Source organism: Triturus cristatus, chromosome 4_2, assembly GCF_964204655.1.
Source record: "Triturus cristatus chromosome 4_2, aTriCri1.1, whole genome shotgun sequence".
Classification (NCBI taxonomy): Eukaryota; Metazoa; Chordata; class Amphibia; order Caudata; family Salamandridae; genus Triturus; species Triturus cristatus.
This window is the reverse complement of record NC_140586.1, coordinates 929,878,317-929,883,316: the sequence shown is the minus strand read 5'-3', so window position 1 is coordinate 929,883,316 and position 5,000 is coordinate 929,878,317. Positions and strand designations below refer to the sequence as shown.

Genomic DNA, 5,000 nt, shown 5'->3' with positions numbered 1-5,000 from the left:
TCACTGTTTCCCATTTTATGCCCCACTGAGTTCCCATATTTGATTTAGAAAGCAAAGTCAAAAGAACACAGCCTTGCATTGGCCGGGAATCGAACCCAGGCCTCCCGCGTGGCAGGCGAGAATTCTACCACTGAGCCACCAATGCTTCACATGTGTAGCTTAGAGCCAGAGCTCTGTCCAAGACAGTGATGAGGCGCACGCACTCAAATTGCACACCTATGAACAAAGTGTGTGCAACAGACATTGGAATGCCAACGTTTCACATGATGGCAAGAATCAGATGCAGGAGACTATAAGTATGAATGTTTTTGCATTTGCTGAGGTCACTGGCTTGGGACTAGTGTTGTGCTTATCAGGGCATGATGGCAGGCTGCTCCCGACAGAAGTGGCTCATAGAAGGCAGCCTCCAGATCACCAGCACTATTGTGTTTCAGATCATGTCACTGAACTCTCCTCCTTAAAAATCCTTCCCACTGTCTTTGCCAAATTCCCTGTCCTCCCCGAAATGCTGGGGTGAAACGGGCAGAGTTCTGCGCCCTGCGTCCCTTTATGCGTCCCTAACGCGCTCCCAACGCGGCCTACAGCCCTAGTCGGGCACAGCCCTGGTCGGGCTTAGACCACTGGGGCCTCTGGAGAGCAAGACCTCCAGAAGCCTATGGTCAGGCCTATTGCACAGGCATTTTGTGCCTGGCCATTCCGGGATTGTTGTGTTTCAAGGCCCAGCCATCAATACTAATGTGATGGCTTTCCCTGAGAACCCTCATGTCCCTGTTCTCCCAAGAGCCCGAGCTTTTATGTAAAATAAGGTGTGCACCTTGGGCCTTCCCCTTTGCGCTCTCTGCCCCCTCTCTTTCTCCAAAGCTGAGCTCTGCAGGTAAATGTATCTATCTGAGTGAGGGGCTAGGGAGGGCCTTGCCCAGCAGTCTTACAAAGCAAGAGTTCAGAGAAAGCACCTGCTCTGGGAAGGAGACTCCGCTCACAGAGAAGACAAGTCTAACATGCCACAGTGAAGATTGGATGGGCAAGACACACGCCTGACAGGCTGGTAGAACACCACCAGAGGAGCAGATAGCTACGCTAAGAAGGCCACAGAAAAGTCATACATGTATCTCATACACTGGGACTGGTTGTAATACTGGCCCTAACACCATTAGACAGTAGTCTGCGCATCATAACACCCAACAGTGACAAGACACTAAGCAAATGGCAAATGCTGCGTAGGATAAAGACGCCTTATATAACACAAGCTCAAGGCAGGCGCGCACACATAAAGATATATGTTGAGTCTCAGGAGATGTGCTTTTGTCTCTAGTCTCTTTGGCGCAATCGGTTAGCGCGTTCGGCTGTTAACCGAAAGGTTGGTGGTTCAAGCCCACCCTGGGACGTTTCCTTTTGCATGCATGAAGCACTTTAATAAATCATAGTAATGTGCCTTTGGTCTAGAGCTCCTGCGTGAGACCCTTTCCCTGAACATTTCAATCCTCTGCGTTCTCTCTGCACCTGCACTCAATTTCATCAATAGGATGGAAAACAAAAAGCCGAACCTTGTAATACAACCCTAGGCATATAAGGAGGTGGGCAAAAATGAAAAGGCTCACAACATTTGCTGATGTGACTCCAAAAGCAAGGACCTCGTGGCGCAACGGTAGCGCGTCTGACTCCAGATCAGAAGGTTGCGTGTTCAAATCACGTCGGGGTCACTGTTTCCCATTTTATGCCCCACTGAGTTCCCATATTTGATTTAGAAAGCAAAGTCAAAAGAACACATCCTTGCATTGGCCGGGAATCGAACCCGGGCCTCCCGCGTGGCAGGCGAGAATTCTACCACTGAACCACCAATGCTTCACATGTGTAGCTTAGAGACAGAGCTCTGTCCAAGACAGTGATGAGGCGCACGCACTCAAATTGCACACCTATGAACAAAGTGTGTGCAACAGACATTGGAATGCCAACGTTTCACATGATGGCAAGAATCAGATGCAGGAGACTATAAGTATGAATGTTTTTGCATTTGCTGAGGTCACTGGCTTGGGACTAGTGTTGTGGTTATCAGGGCATGATGGCAGGCTGTTCCCGACAGAAGTGGCTCATAGAAGGCAGCCTCCAGATCACCAGCACTATTGTGTTTCAGATCATGTCACTGAACTTCTCCTCCTTAAAAATCCTTCCCACTGTCTTTGCCAAATTCCCTGTCCTCCCCGAAATGCTGGGGTGAAACGGGCAGAGTTCTGCGCCCTGCGTCCCTAACGCGCTCCCAACGCGCTCCCAACGCGGCCTACAGCCCTGGTCGGGCACAGCCCTGGTCGGGCTTAGACCACTGGGGCCTCTGGAGAGCAAGACCTCCAGAAGCCTATGGTCAGGCCTATTGCACAGGCATTTTGTGCCTGGCCATTCCGGGATTGTTGTGTTTCAAGGCCCAGCCATCAATACTAATGTGATGGCTTTCCCTGAGAACCCTCATGTCCCTGTCCTCCCAAGAGCCCGAGCTTTTATGTAAAATAAGGTGTGCACCTTGGGCCTTCCCCTTTGCGCTCTCTGCCCCCTCTCTTTCTCCAAAGCTGAGCTCTGCAGGTAAATGTATCTATCTGAGTGAGGGGCTAGGGAGGGCCTTGCCCAGCAGTCTTACAAAGCAAGAGTTCAGAGAAAGCACCTGCTCTGGGAAGGAGACTCCGCTCACAGAGAAGACAAGTCTAACATGCCACAGTGAAGATTGGATGGGCAAGACACACGCCTGACAGGCTGGTAGAACACCACCAGAGGAGCAGATAGCTACGCTAAGAAGGCCACAGAAAAGTCATACATGTATCTCATACACTGGGACTGGTTGTAATACTGGCCCTAACACCATTAGATAGTAGTCTGCGCATCATAACACCCAACAGTGACAAGACACTAAGCAAATGGCAAATGCTGCGTAGGATAAAGACGCCTTATATAACACAAGCTCAAGGCAGGCGCGCACACATAAAGATATATGTTGAGTCTCAGGAGATGTGCTTTTGTCACTAGTCTTTGTGGCGCAATCGGTTAGCGCGTTCGACTGTTAACCGAAAGGTTGGTGGTTCAAGCACACCCAGGGACGTTTCCTTTTGCATGCATGAAGCACTTTAATAAATCATAGTAATGTGCCTTTGGTCTAGAGCTCCTGCGTGAGACCCTTTCCCTGAACATTTCAATCCTCTGCGTTCTCTCTGCACCTGCACTCAATTTCATCAATAGGATGGAAAACAAAAAGCCAAACCTTGTAATACAACCCTAGGCATATAAGGAGGTGGGCAAAAATGAAAAGGCTCACAACATTTGCTGATGTGACTCCAAAAGCAAGGACCTCGTGGCGCAACGGTAGCGCGTCTGACTCCAGATCAGAAGGTTGCGTGTTCAAATCACATCGGGGTCACTGTTTCCCATTTTATGCCCCACTGAGTTCCCATATTTGATTTAGAAAGCAAAGTCAAAAGAACACAGCCTTGCATTGGCCGGGAATCGAACCCGGGCCTCCCGCGTGGCAGGCGAGAATTCTACCACTGAACCACCAATGCTTCACATGTGTAGCTTAGAGACAGAGCTCTGTCCAAGACAGTGATGAGGCGCACGCACTCAAATTGCACACCTATGAACAAAGTGTGTGCAACAGACATTGGAATGCCAACGTTTCACATGATGGCAAGAATCAGATGCAGGAGACTATAAGTATGAATGTTTTTGCATTTGCTGAGGTCACTGGCTTGGGACTAGTGTTGTGGTTATCAGGGCATGATGGCAGGCTGCTCCCGACAGAAGTGGCTCATAGAAGGCAGCCTCCAGATCACCAGCACTATTGTGTTTCAGATCATGTCACTGAACTCTCCTCCTTAAAAATCCTTCCCACTGTCTTTGCCAAATTCCCTGTCCTCCCCGAAATGCTGGGGTGAAACGGGCAGAGTTCTGCGCCCTGCGTCCCTAACGCGCTCCCAACGCGGCCTACAGCCCTGGTCGGGCACAGCCCTGGTCGGGCTTAGACCACTGGGGCCTCTGGAGAGCAAGACCTCCAGAAGCCTATGGTCAGGCCTATTGCACAGGCATTTTGTGCCTGGCCATTCCGGGATTGTTGTGTTTCAAGGCCCAGCCATCAATACTAATGTGATGGCTTTCCCTGAGAACCCTCATGTCCCTGTCCTCCCAAGAGCCCGAGCTTTTATGTAAAATAAGGTGTGCACCTTGGGCCTTCCCCTTTGCGCTCTCTGCCCCCTCTCTTTCTCCAAAGCTGAGCTCTGCAGGTAAATGTATCTATCTGAGTGAGGGGCTAGCGAGGGCCTTGCCCAGCAGTCTTACAAAGCAAGAGTTCAGAGAAAGCACCTGCTCTGGGAAGGAGACTCCGCTCACAGAGAAGACAAGTCTAACATGCCACAGTGAAGATTGGATGGGCAAGACACACGCCTGACAGGCTGGTAGAACACCACCAGAGGAGCAGATAGCTACGCTAAGAAGGCCACAGAAAAGTCATACATGTATCTCATACACTGGGACTGGTTGTAATACTGGCCCTAACACCATTAGACAGTAGTCTGCGCATCATAACACCCAACAGTGACAAGACACTAAGCAAATGGCAAATGCTGCGTAGGATAAAGATGCCTTATATAACACAAGCTCAAGGCAGGCGCGCACACATAAAGATATATGTTGAGTCTCAGGAGATGTGCTTTTGTCTCTAGTCTCTTTGGCGCAATCGGTTAGCGCGTTCGGCTGTTAACCGAAAGGTTGGTGGTTCAAGCCCACCCAGGGACGTTTCCTTTTGCATGCATGAAGCACTTTAATAAATCATAGTAATGTGCCTTTGGTCTAGAGCTCCTGCGTGAGACCCTTTCCCTGAACATTTCAATCCTCTGCGTTCTCTCTGCACCTGCACTCAATTTCATCAATAGGATGGAAAACAAAAAGCCAAACCTTGTAATACAACCCTAGGCATATAAGGAGGTGGGCAAAAATGAAAAGGCTCACAACATTTGCTGATGTGACTC

General features: G+C 49.8%; 9 non-coding genes across 9 annotated transcripts in view; 6 read left to right on the top strand and 3 right to left on the bottom strand.

The window, feature by feature from the left end:
• The window catches only part of TRNAW-CCA (transfer RNA tryptophan (anticodon CCA)), a 72-nt gene extending 69 nt beyond the window's left edge, over positions 1–3 (top strand). The window contains exon 1 of the tRNA in view: positions 1–3. This exon is cut by the window's left edge and continues 69 nt beyond it. This is a non-coding gene — a tRNA (tRNA-Trp).
• A 71-nt stretch (positions 4–74) lies between these two features.
• Positions 75–145, bottom strand: TRNAG-GCC (transfer RNA glycine (anticodon GCC)). Its single transcript has one exon. It is a non-coding gene; the product is annotated as a tRNA-Gly (tRNA).
• A 1,166-nt stretch (positions 146–1,311) lies between these two features.
• Positions 1,312–1,385, top strand: TRNAN-GUU (transfer RNA asparagine (anticodon GUU)). The gene has a single exon. It is a non-coding gene; the product is annotated as a tRNA-Asn (tRNA).
• Positions 1,386–1,628: 243 nt separating this feature from the next.
• On the top strand, positions 1,629–1,700 carry TRNAW-CCA (transfer RNA tryptophan (anticodon CCA)). Its single transcript has one exon. It is a non-coding gene; the product is annotated as a tRNA-Trp (tRNA).
• Positions 1,701–1,771: 71 nt separating this feature from the next.
• TRNAG-GCC (transfer RNA glycine (anticodon GCC)) lies at positions 1,772–1,842 on the bottom strand. The gene has a single exon. It is a non-coding gene; the product is annotated as a tRNA-Gly (tRNA).
• Positions 1,843–3,008: 1,166 nt separating this feature from the next.
• TRNAN-GUU (transfer RNA asparagine (anticodon GUU)) lies at positions 3,009–3,082 on the top strand. Its single transcript has one exon. It is a non-coding gene; the product is annotated as a tRNA-Asn (tRNA).
• A 243-nt stretch (positions 3,083–3,325) lies between these two features.
• TRNAW-CCA (transfer RNA tryptophan (anticodon CCA)) lies at positions 3,326–3,397 on the top strand. The gene has a single exon. It is a non-coding gene; the product is annotated as a tRNA-Trp (tRNA).
• Positions 3,398–3,468: 71 nt separating this feature from the next.
• Positions 3,469–3,539, bottom strand: TRNAG-GCC (transfer RNA glycine (anticodon GCC)). The gene has a single exon. It is a non-coding gene; the product is annotated as a tRNA-Gly (tRNA).
• Positions 3,540–4,693: 1,154 nt separating this feature from the next.
• TRNAN-GUU (transfer RNA asparagine (anticodon GUU)) lies at positions 4,694–4,767 on the top strand. The gene has a single exon. It is a non-coding gene; the product is annotated as a tRNA-Asn (tRNA).
• The last annotated feature ends 233 nt before the right edge of the window (positions 4,768–5,000 follow it).